This window comes from Cuculus canorus, chromosome 11 (genome assembly GCF_017976375.1).
Source record: "Cuculus canorus isolate bCucCan1 chromosome 11, bCucCan1.pri, whole genome shotgun sequence".
NCBI lineage: Eukaryota > Metazoa > Chordata > Aves > Cuculiformes > Cuculidae > Cuculus > Cuculus canorus.
The window spans coordinates 18,693,765-18,708,544 of record NC_071411.1 but is presented as its reverse complement, the minus strand read 5'-3'; the positions used below and the strand labels follow the sequence as shown (position 1 = coordinate 18,708,544).

The window sequence follows — 14,780 nt, the reverse complement described above, 5'->3', positions numbered from 1 at the left end:
AGAGGAATGTTTGAGAGAGCCATTCGGCAACAGTCAGGTGAGGATGCAAGGAGTTCAAATCATGGATGCTGGAAGCACTAGCTAATTTCTCCCATCTATACACAGTAGTACTTAATTTAATACTTCATGCAGCACCATTTCCCACTTCGTGCCAAACGCTTCCTTATACCTAGAAATACTAATGGAATAGTTGCAGAAAAAAAATAAAGTTCTTAACTTTTTATACTTAGCGCACAGTAAATACGAGACAAGAATTTTTATGTGCAACTGTTAGACCTTGCGCATCTTTGCATGCACACGGACATGAGGCTGAGTCCTTTCCATCTAAAACAGCTAAAAATTCAAGTCTTGTTTCCTCTGCACGGCTACCCAATATAAAACCACAACATTTTTCATACCAGTTAAACAGAACCCCAGTCCAGAGCTGGGAAGAGAATAATGGGCACAGCTTTTTGGAACGCTGTTGTCACCAGGATAGGTTCACAGCTGTAATAAACTGCAGTAATGCTCTAAGAGAATTATCACTCATCACTTCATAGCGCCGCACATTTGTCACTAATTCAAAAAACATTTAAAAGTTTCTGTCTTTCAGTGCTTTTCCTTCTCCATCCTTCTCATGTGCACTCCAGATGATGAAAAATAGCTCTTATTCACCATACAGATATCCAGCAAGAGGAAACGGATAATAAGAATATTCAAATACTAGCACTACTCAGAACTTCCCCCCCTCATGCCAGTGTTACTTCTTAATACCACTATTCCTGCATTTCGGTCCCTGAGTAACAAGCGCATATAATTAGACACATACTTACATCTGTATCTGTAAGGTAAGTAAGACAAATTGAAATATTCCCTTTCAAACCACCCAAAAGCTGCCAAATCCTATAACAGTAATAACCTCCTACTCTTTATCATACCACGCTATGAAAACAGCATAACCTCTACACGGACACCATTTTCTGGGTTCACTAATTAAATCCAGTAGGGCCATCTCAAGCTCTTGATGATTACGTGCCAACCCAGAGAAACTCCCAGAACTCCCAGTCTCACATCAGCAGCTCAGTTCTTGGTCTTGGCTCAGCCACAAACCCCACTATATTTGTTGCCATGTGCAGCTGATTTTCAGTAGCCTTTCCTACATCTATTCCTTTAATTACCTAATTATCTCTATTTTTTTGAGCAGACAGTTATATTATGACAGCAAATAATAGGGGTAATCACTTGCATAAGCAAAGCAGACAAGAATACTAACATATATCCTTGTCCAGTTCCCTTGTACATGTGATTGTCACAGCTATCGTCATCTGGTCTTTCAGTACAAAGCCAGATCATCTAGGGAGGGTTGAGGTAGTTGTTTAGAGGTATGGGTGGGAGGAGGAGCGGGGGGTCTTTTGCATTTTAAACATTTTCAACATACATCTGTCCAATTCCACCAAATTTTCCAAGTCTCATCAAAATGCATTTGTTTTTTCACCAAGTATGTTCTGCCAGTTCTCCTGCATATTTACATTAAATAAAACTTTTGATCCTTATATGCAGAGAAAACGCTATTTACTCACAGTAACTAAATGTTCCATCAATATTTCAGAAGGAAAAGAAACTTCACCCAGTAGCAACGGGTTAATTAACAGTGGGAATTCTCCATTAGACACATTAGGATAATAAAAAACTTACAGCTACAACAGCAGGTAAGTAGATACTTATAATTATAAATGTCTGCCAGAAAGTGTTCTTGTTTCCAGTACCCATTTCTGTTAGGTGGTTTCATCATATCTTCTTCTTAAAACAACTCATATTACCTTGCAAACTCTGGTGGGCAGGTGGGACTTAGGTTATTTTGTGGTTTTTAAACAACAAATACTACTGCTGATTACATCTTGTACTCATTCATCCGAAAAACATCTCCTCAGTCCTCAGACAGCACACAGGTCTGTCCTCCCACAAAGACAGTTACTACTTATTTATCCCGATATGTCCAAAAAAGGACATGATAATCACAGACACGGGCCAATCTGGAGCTCATATTATCTCTACACTTCTTCCACGACTATGTATGTAACTGGGTTAAGCATTATTCTTTTATTATAACTCAGTGTAAAGTATTTTATGTCTTCTCACATGAATCATGCAACAAAAATAATCTTCATTTATTCTATAACGATAAGAATATAAATATGTACTGTCTGGTATACTTCAATGCCTAAATGGATTTTAAGAGTCATGTTTTGTTTCTCCTTAGTTCAAAAAATTCATCATAACTGAACTAAAGTACATTTTGAGAATATCAGATCATTTGTTGTTCTACTGATGACTACTCAAGCAGGCAACAATCTTTAATATTAGATCTTTGTACCATTTTCTCCTAAAATTTATTTGAAAAGAGAAATCAGAAAGAAAAACAGCATTTATTTGCTTCACCATTATATATTAGCAATGAACAACTGCAGTAATTCAGCAGAATTATTATGGAGCCTCCCAGTAATAACCTGCCAGAGGGAGAAAACGGTAACTAACAGCCTGCCCAGCACGCCAGGTAAGCCTTCGCTCTCTGCAGCCAAATGGATGCTGCAGCAGATGTAGAGCGAGACTTGATTTCTGCAATGGATGAAGACAGAAATTTATAATCCCTAAAACCTAATAATCCCAGTTTTGCATACTCCCTTCTACAAAGGGAAGCGTTCCACCTTTACTAGAGGAAATGGTAGAAGTCAGCTCTTGCATGTTTGCTCTGGCAGCTCTTGCAGTGACAGGAGAGTCTGGCAAATAATAAATATTGAATGTTTTGTGCAATTCACAATCTTTGTAGACTGTCATTTAAGAGCTACATCTTACCACTCTTTATTATTCCGGCGGCATAATCTGTGAACACCTTAATTGTGTTTAACATTTAAAATAAGCAAGAATGCCAACAGAAAATAATTATTGTTTTAAATAGGATCTATTTTAACTACAACTGCAAGCACAGTTATAGTGTTAATAATTCAATGTTGGTTGAAACCCAGTCTCTCATGACTGATTTATACAGACTGAAGTAGGCATATGTTATGCTACAGGTGGATGTGAGGTCACAAGAAACCACTCTACAGCCTTCCCAGAAGTGCAGTGTCAAAAAGGTCACCTGTGGTAAAGGATCTTTTGGATTAGTCTTTCAAATCAATGCATGAATTACAGACAATTTACATATAAATGGGCTAATACTCTGGCTTTGAAATTAGATGAATTTTTAAGAGATTTAAGAAACAGCAGAAAAGGTCAGTTAAGCATTAAGTATACATAATGCAATTTTTAAAAACTGCTTGCCTTGGAACTGCACGTTTGTAGTTTATTAATATTTTGTATTCACAGCCTGTCCTGCTCAGAAAAGTACTGCCAGCTACTGTGAGCAAAGGCAGGAAACAGCCATGCCAGGGAGATCAGATTGGAGGTAAGTATGCTCCAAGACTTCAAAAGTGAAATTTCCTTCATATTAACATAGTTTTAAAGCATTTTTCTTTTCATAAGGTGAAACTTTAGTCAAAGTCAGGGAAGATTATTGTATACTGGGAAATAAACAGCAGCGTCTTAGGGAGACTTCTGATATGACTTTTAATTTTCTCCCTCATATAAATCAAGGTCCCCGTACGATTTGATTTCTCCCTCTTTAGACCCTTATGGCAAGAATGTCTTATTCATCCCTGTACAGCAGAACCTGCCCCGGATTACACTGTGCCTAACAGCACAGATGTATGTCACAGATGAAGGCAAGATCTAGGAATTAACTTTAGGTTTTGTGTGGATGCATACATGTGTATGTGAAAACAATCTTTGGGAATCAGGACTTTTCTTCCTCATCTTCAGAAAGAATCCTTATATCCACTGCATTATTTAACATAGGCGTTCTTTCAACAGACATTTGTTTATATTATTGTCTCTTTCTGTAAAGATGTAATTACTAACTCCTACACGCTGCTGCCTTTTCACCTTGGAGATGACCCTTTACTCTGCAGAATTAGGAAGCGACAGCAATACGGGATTCAGGGTTGCATTAAAGAAAAATAAAGCACCTAATTACCTCCCTTTTGGATATATCTGTCTAGTTAAACAGTAAATTCAGTTTCCTGTTCATGGATGGGACAGAACTCAAACAAAGACATAGTCAAATGATGGACACTGAAATAAAGTACCTTCTTCAAGGCCAAGGTCAGACAGGCAGTGCTTACTCAAACCAGCTAAGCAAAACCCAGCACCATGTAAATAACTGACAACGTGGTTCAATGCTGAGGCCGGTTTATTAATGGTACCTCTGCATTCTCAGTATTCATGCCATTGACTTGACTTGCTCGTAAATCCACTCGATTTCAGTGTATTTATGTTTTTCACAACTGGCCTTGGGATAGAAAGAAGGAAGGATTATTATCAGGATTAAATAATTTAAAACATCTGAAAAATAAGTAGTGACAGCAAGCAATGCTGATGCACTGGACTGGCTACTGAGGGGTCATGACCAATAGCCAGAATACTTCTCTATAACCAAAAAGAATAAATAATATTTAAAAACAGAATGATTGCTTGATTGCTTGCTAAAAAACACCCACTAAATTATAGATTATGTTGCACCACAAGAATAATCCTTCTGATAATACCCTACGGTATTTAATAAAGGCAAAACCAGCGTGTGTCATAGGCATTAACAATAGTGTTCTACGGAAAGCTTCAAAAACTTTTATAATAAAGTTCATAATCCTTCCATACAGTTAATTTTAAAAAATCACAGGATTCTAAAGAAAACATGATTATCTAATCAACCTTTAGGACAGCTTCCTTAGAAAACCCATTTCTATTGTGCTGCGTAGTGAAAACCTGAATTTTATGCGGTAATTATTAAATTAGTCCCTTGCCTTACAAGAAGGCAAAAGAAATCAACAGATGCTTGCAGTGAGCCCTGCAGCAACATACACTCGCAACCAAGAAAATTCTGTCCTTTGTGTTGACTTCAGAAGAGAAACACCAACGTTGTGTAGATACAAACAGAATTCTGAGCCACACAAAAGGAGAGCAAAGTAAGGCATAGCATATACCCCCTGTCTATCAGTTGTAGCTAAGTGGTAACTACTACTAAGACAATTACTTAGTTAAATATTGAAGTAACCAGTGAGTGTCAGATGACCACATCCACCTAAACTATATACTTTATCAGAATCAGATGGGTTTTAGCTTACACTACACAACACAACCTTCTCAACACTCCAGGTAGCTCAGCTTTGGGGAAAAAATAAGAAAAGAATGAATATTTTTATTAAAAGATATCCAAAAGACTCAAAAGAGAAACGTACCCCCCAATAACTGGATAAACAATTCTGAGATTACAGAAAGAATTAACCGTAAGGGATGCTATAAACCCAGTCCCTATCAATGTATTACTATAGAAGAGACACCTTATCCCAGGAGCTAACTGGGCTCTCAAATAAAAAAGACAATTTAAAGTAGTTAAAAACATGGTTCACAACAGTTCTAACAAAGAATATGAAGATTTTTCTTCCTCTAGTAAATGCATTCCTACAGAACCAAAAAATAGCTTAAACCAATTACTGCAAAGCCGAGAGAAAATTCACAGGGTTTTACATTGACAAATTACCATTCTGTGAGGGTACTTTTAGATGAACTTGTGCAGCAATTCAGCTGATAAGAAGTCAGATTGCTTTGGTATGTAACTGACTTTTTCTAGTGCATATTATGTCCATAAATGGGGTCATCGCTTTCACTGCCAACTATAAAGAAACATCTTTGAGTAAAAGCCACCAGGAAAAAAATAATGAAAGTGTAATCCTATCATACCAGGGGTTCAAATGCAACAAATACTGCATATTTATACAATTTTGAATGGTTTCAGGTATGAGCGCGCTGTAAGCCAAAGGAACACATTTCCAAACACTGCTCTATGAGAGGTATACAAAACTAACAATATAAATATATCACTTAATCATGCATGTACTGGAAGATCTGGGATGATGATAATAACCATAATAATAAATTAGAAGAGTGAGGTTTAGCCTTTGGCAAAAGAAATTTACAGCAGATCTTTCCAAGTTACACCAGAATTTTGTAAAAGGACAAAAGGTTTGGTTTATGGTTTTGTGTCAAATATAACAACAAAGGGCATGAACTTCAGCTCAGGAAAGGTCATCTTCAAAGAGAATGCTGGAAGAAATGCCTTACACAGAAAATAGTTACGATGGAAAATAAACCACTATGGCAACCTTTGCATCAAGTGATATAAACTTTAAAAGGTGACAAGCATTTGAAAGACAGTTATTGTGCAAATAGAAAAAGAAGGACAGAGGGATGTCTGGCCTTTTCAAAAACAGGCTTTGGCTCCATCCGTCTTTAAATCACCTGCATTACCTCCCTATCTACTGCCTCATAAGTCCACTAAAAGAGAAAATTGACACCAAACTAAACTGAAGGATCTAACAAGAAGATCCTGACAGTTGAAATGGGTCTTAGAGATTCCATCTCCAAATATTATTGCCTGAACTTGCTCATTTCAGTGCAGGAATAAATCTCATCATATCTATCTCAGAGTCTTCATTTCTCTTGCAATGATTCTTCCACTTTAACAAGTTTTGACTCAATAATTTGGGTGGTTTCAACCAAGCGTATAATCTTAATGGCTACCCATCACAAATATACTGAAGTTGCATATTATAAAACTTACAATTTTTATTCTGTGTCCTCTGGACACCACCCTGAATCCCACATCTATAGAAGTCAGATAAAAAAAATATTACTTTTACCAATTCTATGAAATATCAAGAACAGCTGAACACTACTTCTTAAGTTCTGAGAAACTCCAGAATAGGCAAGGGAAATGGTCATAATGCAGTCAAGCCTCTGAGGAAGTCCAAGCCACATTTGCAGTTGTATCCTCAGGAAGGGCCACAAAGAGCCTGACATCATCTTTGTTATACATTCAAAGACACGTATACATGCATGTATACAACATATATGCCATAGACCACAGACACAGTTTTAAAAGTAAAAAATAACTCACCATCAAAAGTCTCACAAAGAAATACAATCGAGATGGCTGCAGATGCTCAGCTCTTCAGTGAATGAATCAATAAAATAGTTTAAATTGCAGAGTTCCATAAAAAAAAATAACTCCACTGTATCCTACCACGTGCAATACAGAAAAAAAAACCCAAAACTGTACTAACCACAGCCACCTGCTCGCTTAAGAGGGAAACTGCTGCTGGAATTAACATTTGTCACTGTCTCTGCTACTCCAAGATTGGTCTTGGGTTGCCATCATTCAATAATGTTGCTAATAAGAATCATTTTTCCCATAATTAGCATATTTTAGAAAGCATAAAGAAGTTGAATGGTTCTTAAAATCTTTAATGATTTGTGGTGATTTTCACCATGAAGATGACAATATATTAGTTTACCAGATGTCAGATCCTGCAATGGATCATTAACGAGAGGGTGTTTTCTGAATACTTCCCAAATAAATACCAGCTGGTTTACTCTCAGCAGACACGGTCACAAGCATCTCTTGGCTGATTCACTTAACTCATGTCAAATACATCGTGTATTTAAGTCTCTTATGTTCATCTGTAACTTCTTTGTCTCAAAGCAGTACACTGCGCACTGCACTGCAAAGATCCAAAATGATGCAATTGCTACTTTTACACTTAAAAAAAAATAAGAGTTTAGTAAAATTCCTGAAATTTAAATGGAAAAATACTATTCTACTACACAACTACTCCAGATGTACCCTAGAGGGGATCTGAGTAGAAGATAAGGAACAGCACATTTCTTATCTGTCAAGAATATTTTGAAGACAGCGACCTTCCAGTACCTGAAGGGGCTACATGAAAGCTGGGGAGGGGCTGTTCATAAAGGCTTGTGGTGATGGGACAAGGGGTAATGGATATAAACTGGAGAGGGGTAGATTTAGACCGGACATGAGGAAGAATTTCTTCACAAGGAGGGTGGTGAGGCCCTGGCCCAGGTTGCCCAGGGAAGCTGTGGCTGCCCCATCCCTGGAGGTGTTGGACCTGGATGATCTTTAAGGTCCCTTCCAACCCAAACTATTCTATGACTCCACAATTCCATGATTCTAAGATCAAGACAGTTGAGGAGAACCTTTCCAATGGATTAATAACTCTAGGCCACTGCATTTGAGCAATCACATCCAAACATTTGAAACAGAGACTATGACCATGGCTGGGCTGTCTGGAATTGGCTGCATACCCTGATGCTCCCTGATGATCAGCTGCTGCTCAATTCAGAGAGGCTCCTGCCCATTGTACAACCCCAAGGGAAGCACAGAACTAACATTTACTTGCTTTGCCTCGTTGTAGTGAGTGATAACACGTGAAAGTAGTCCCTTGCCAAGTGAAGAGGAAGGGGAAAGGGAGGGTGGACACACAAAAAAAAGCAAACCCAAAACCAACCAAAAAAAAAAAACATATTGGAGCAGATTAAAAACCCACTCCTTTCTCAGCTATGTCATTTTACCTCCTTTGGGGAGCAAGCTGGCTCTAACAGACTGTCTCCAGCATCTGCCCCTCACTGAAATTGTAAGACTGGCATCAAGGAAGACACATCTATTTGTTCCTCTTTGTCACAAAGATGAAAATGTCTCCTATTTACTCAGCTTTGAGTATCCCCCTCGCTGGACAAGACCTCATTTTCCTACATTGACGCATAATTATGGTGGGGGGGAAGAAGGAAAAAAAAAGTTATGGAAAAGGAAAATACAACTTTAAATTTTGTTTCCCCTCTGCTAGTGACCTGTTTAAAAAGAAAAAAAATTTCTCGGTCACAGTTAAGGAAGTAGAAATTCTTCAAATAAAGCACAAAATGAAAAAGCAACTTCCCCCCCATCACCAAAAAGCAGTATTTACTTCAAAGAAGAGCTGATAATGACAGCTTTATACAAGGGAAAAGGGATAAATATCAACATATGTGATAGCTGCTGCTTATCAGAGTGAATAATTTAGAACTCATTTACTAGGTATGAGTCTGCCAATACATCAATTGCTCGAGTTGTTCATTCCACAGCTAAACTACTGAACAGGAATCAATTGCAAATAATTTCGTACATAATGCCTAACAATTAATCAACATTTATCCATTGCTTTTCAAATGAACCATTTTTCCTTCCACATTACATATTTAATAATGGGTTTATTCTTAAGCTGACTGATGATAATCCTTCGTCTTCATAAAAGTACAAATGGAAGAGGGAGGAGTTCAATATCCCACTCGCCTGCAGCACACTCATTTTACACCACTCAGTGAATCAAAGGGCAAGCAAGTATCTCTGCATATTTTCCAGTTCATATTTTCCCCGCAGCAGGACAAACCCAGATCATTTCTGTATTAGCAGTTTTACTCACCCAAGATAATCAAAGAACACAGGATAGCCTGACGGAAGGCTTTGTCCTAACCTACTCACGTTTATAATGGGAAGACTACTGAGTTTCTGATCTATTTGCACTTTGACTAGCCTTGCTGGATTTCTTATCTAACTTGAAACTCTCTTTAAATTTCAGGCTGTTCTGCTTAGGCCTAGAAAAAACCAAAATCGTCATTTCTGGTTATGAGGGCATAAGGTTTTTTGGGGGGAGGTTGTTCTCAGTATTTTTGTTAAACTTCCAAGAACTTGCAGCCTGAGAAGTACTCAAGCAATCACAAAACAAGTGAAACCTCTCTCTAACTAGATCAGTCCTATATTAGCCAGGAAACCTTACAGTGTGGGAGCATCACATACTTCCCCTCTAACGCTAAGAGCAGAGACCAGAGATGATGAATTGATGATGTAACCAAGGCTTCGATACTTCAATACATAGTATCACCAGTCATGCACCCCATCTCGTGCTTTCTTAGATCATTTCCATTGCAATCTATCAAGACAAATCCACAATCCTCTCTAAGAGGGGTAACACAAGAGCAATGAAACACAAATGTAAGAGCCTTCTTTGCTTCCCAACACAGAAGGATTGTGGTTGTTCCTTACAAGAAGTGAATGTAGTTTTATAATAAGATTTTTCTTTTAACTTCAAAAGCAATAAGGATTTTCGTCCCTGCAAAACTGACAGTCCAGTGTTAAGTTACCAGCTCTCTGGCATGACCTCTTGGGGTCCTATTATCGCCAAACACATCTGAATAGAAAAGACTGAAGGCTTCAATGTCTGGAGATAAGCTGGCTTGACTGAGCTTTAATTTTAGAATTTATGCAGGCACAGCTCAGCTCCCCATTAAAGAACATTAGCTTGGTGCAGAATTAGAAGATGCAGAAAGCTGCTGGGCGGGAAAGCAGAAGAGAGCAGGAAAAGGTTTGTATTTGCGTGTACTTCACAACAGACCTCCGCGGAAAGTCAGTCTCTGTTCAGAGGTCAGGGTGTACAGCTGGTGCTCTGTTTACCCATGCCAAGCCTCCTGGCTTCATAAAATCTGCTGCTGTGATCGGATTAAAATATTTTTGCTAGAGATACAGAGGAAAAAGCTCTATCACAGATCGCAAACTAACCCTCACCCCAGCTCTGTCTGCTGGGGGTTGGACTCTCCAGTCTAATCTCTAATTCAAACAAAGCGCCTTATACTCAGCCTGTGTCCCGAGTATCTAAAGCTGTTTTGCATTACTGCAGCTATCGTGATCCTTCCGTTTCTTTCTCACACATTCTGATACAAGAGACTGCTCTCAGTTCAAACCTGAGGCATGTTAGACTCAGAGAACCGTAAAGGTTCCTGTTACTTGATTTACCCATTTTGTGGTGGGCTTTTTCCCCACAAGATATTTCCAAACGCTGCTTAAGTCTGTACTGGAATGAATATGTGCTGCATATGATCCCTCCCCATGACAATATATTAGGAATTTGGGGTTTGTTACTCATTACTTTGCTGTCAGGACCACATGAAGAAGTCACTGATGGGCTTCACATCTCAGTGAGCAGAGTAGTATGTTCACATGGGAAATACACAGAAGAGGTCTCCTGCAGCCTCCTGATGCAAGTGTATACTACTCAATCCTTACCCAAAATAAGAAAACACAAATACAGGTCTTTGATAGAGAGGGTCGCAAAATAATTCAATGGACAAATACTTCTGTGAGTTCTCACCGTGTGTGGGAAGAGGTGTCCTGTCCATGTGAATCTTGCTGAACTCCTCAGAACAGAACAGTTCCATTTGGGGGACTCCATTTCTATTTGACTTTTTGACAGAATCACAGAATGGTTTGAGTGGGAAGGGACCCTAAAGGTCATCCTGTTCCAGCCACCCCCTGCACGAAGACCTTCAACGGGATCAAGCCAATAAAAGCTTATTTCAGCCTGGCCAAGTAGACAGTGCTCTACAGTACAATCTTCTGCCACAAAGCCCTCAGAACAAAAAATTTCAATAATCGTTGACATTTAGAGCATCAATGATCGGCTACCTGGTAATGAACCAGCATTTGGTAAATAGTATCATAATTGGGAACCATGACCATCAATGCCATGTATTTTAGGATAACCACTAGCTACAGTGTTTATCCTAAAATAACCTAATGTTTGTTTGGTGACAAGCTTCAACACTGCCTTTTCATTTGGATTTTCTTTTAAGCCTCAGTCCAAAGATTATGAATTCTGAGTTTAAATTAGAGCTGCTCCTTAGACCGGGTCACAACTGTACCCTTACAGATAGCACAACTAGAACTAATCAGTCTTCAAAAGAGTTCCATGAAACAACATTAACTTGCTACTACCGTACAGTAAACCAAAACATTGTCTGAAAAAAACAGAAAAGTAAAGGTATTTCTCATTTTAGGAGCTCATCATTAGGACCTGTTTTAACTACACAGGTATTTTAGCTTCAAGGATAATAAAATACCATCTAGTTCAGCGCAAAGGATGATGAGAATGATTTTGTAGTGTGCAAGGAAAGGACAACGTGACCCCGTGCATTTCACTCCCAATTACACTAGTGCATGATGGGAGAGTGGAGATTAAGCATTCCTGTCATGTATAAGATGTATGCAGCGGCCTCTTATTATTTGGTGAAGGTCACAAGTAAGGCCAAACCTCTGACTGCATTCTAGGTAAGTAATTCAGCAGCCCCTTTTCCAAATGTGATTTGATAATGACTTATCAGAAAATATGAGCCTGGAGTAAGAAATATGCCAGTGTTTAGTAGACAAGTATACGCAACAATCTCCACTTCCTCTAAACTAGCAACATGAAGACTTCGCTAAGCATTAAGTACAAAGCCACCACGAACAGAATGAACCCGATGTGGCATTTTGTCAGCCTACACAGTGTTTAACAACACTAGAAAGCGCTCTTAGTAGTAGTCTGCTGATTCTAGTCAATCTCTCTAGCCAGGTGCACACACTGTGCAAAAGTCATTTCCTCATCAGTAACCTGCCTACTGTTTCGTTGCCATCAATACTATTTACTGTCATCCAATAAAAACCCTTTTAGTTTCATAAAAGTCTCACAAAAATCTATAACGAGGAAATATTTTGTTCCAGAGCTGTAATTCCAGTGTTTGGGACTGATTGCTGTTGAATCTGAAGAGGAGAGAAATTCATACTTCATTTGGTATTCTTGCAAAACTCAAACGTAAAAACATAACAACAATCGGTATTACGAAAGGTCAACAACATGGGAAAGAAAGGCTTGAAGAAAGTACCACCTGGGGTTGGTAGGGACACAGCGTTCTAAAACATAACGACCCCTTAAAAATACGCTTTACTGCCAGTGACCACCCAGGGATGTTCATTTCAGTACTAGCACCTGGATTAGACCTGGCAGATGGCAGAGTCGACATCCAGTGTTCGGGTTTGGAGACCCAATGAAAATGCCCTGAAGAGACCACATTGGGCTGCCCAGATTTCAGCTGCTGGAATGCTGCCAGAGCAACCTACACCACTGACGAGTTTGAGCAGCTTCCGAGCACCACATCTAAACCAGCCTCTGTACTAAAAAAAAGTCTTCCCGAGATTGAGAAGGTAATAAAAGTACCTCCAAGGAAAAATAAGAATAAACTAATTCATGGATAATTGAATTTTAATAACTAAGAGTTCCGGGAAACCGAGTCTGGAGAGAAGCAGCAATAACCAAGTATTCCAGCAGCAATCCCCAAAAGAAGGTCAAAACACTGGGACAGACTCCTTGAGACCGAGAGGTTTCTTCAGGAACACTTCTTTAACATTCCCCTTGACAGCATTAACAGTATTGGCAATTGTTTGCCTGGTTTTGACTCCTACTTTTTGGTAATTTAAGGACATTACTGTATTAGTGGCAAGGCATCAAGCAAGAGTGAATCCTTCTGTCCTAAATACAGACACACAGCAGTCTGCGTGCCCTGCTCTGAAGAGGCTCCATGGCCCAGCACTCGGGACCTTACTGTTCACATTCTTTGTCTCCAGCGATGGCACTGTCTTTCTTTGGTACCAAGCCGGCAGCCTTCAGCTGGCAGAACCTGGAAGGATGAAATGTCCTGTCACAGGCATTCACACCGACTTCGCTGGAGTTATGAAACACCCGTGGCTGCTTTCACTGGTGTTCCAGGAATGCCTTTAATTTTCTTCTCCTTTTCCATTCAATGCTGGCTGATTTAACAGTGCTCTTTCAAAAGTCATGATAATTATAGAATCCAAGCTGTTAAATAAATCTTAACAAAAAGAAAGAAAAATCATCCTCACCAAATGAAACACCAAAATATTTTGTCTTCTGTATTAATCTCATTAAAAATATTCTATTCTTTATGCTGCAAAAAGCATCCTCATATATTTCCAGCTAATCAAGTTGACAGCATAAAGGCAATTTCAGAGGCCAACTTAGATATGATAAATATATAGACATATATATAGCATGTATAAAAACTAGTTTTCGAGCCAACACTTTGAAACGACTGACAGAGAAAAACATTAACAAAAAGGAAAGTCATCTACTAATTAAGAAGCTTTATACTTGAGCACATTTCAGGTTTGTTTTGGAACTGTACTAACATTTCAGGTATTTGACCTCCCTTGACACCACACACAGTCGTTCTTCAGTGTACGTCTCTGAATCATTATTTTACACTAAAGCAGACAGATGCATCAAAGATACTTAAAATTTTCACTGTCACAGGCTACAGGCAGGATTCCTATCCGTTATATCAAAACCCCATCGGCTCTCAGTGGTACGAATTTCACTCTGCAGCGCAGCTTCAAGGGCCACAATTTTGATTCTTTGGAATGAGGGACACAGGATTTAAACCCCAAAGGCTCAGGTTTCCAGGGCAGAAGCCAGGATGGCCTTTTAAACAAGGAGCAGCAAGAAACTCGGTTATTTGGGTAAGCTTTTCATTATAACCTAAAGCAATAAATTAGAAATGACCATTAATTACCACAGCTCTTCAAGGATGAAGAGGGCTCCAAGAAAAAAGATAAAAAATCAAAGTAGAAAGTACCAATTTTATATAATTCTTCGGGAAATTTTTAGGTGGATTTGGCATTTGAAATGTTGAAAAGAGGAGACATTAATTTATTAGAGTGTATAAGGTTTTTTTCCTATATGTATCATCTCAGTAAGTTACTAAGACCACTGTATGAGTCTATAGCTTCCCTTGGGAGGCTTTCACATATATTTATAAGCTGTTGCATAAGCACGGCCATGTAATGAGACTAATCACATTCCATCATTTTAAAAAATGCAGTAACAAGAAGGATTTGTTTGTTGGAGCTATTGTAGATTTTAAAAATTAACGTCTATATTTTCATCCTTGAACACATCCATAAAATTAAGATTTATGTTCCCGACAGTGAT

General features: G+C 38.6%; 1 protein-coding gene across 6 annotated transcripts in view; it reads right to left on the bottom strand.

Moving 5' to 3' along the window:
- FHIT (fragile histidine triad diadenosine triphosphatase) overlaps window positions 1–14,780 on the bottom strand; it is a 616,279-nt gene that overhangs the window by 482,017 nt on the left and 119,482 nt on the right. The window lies entirely within an intron of this gene.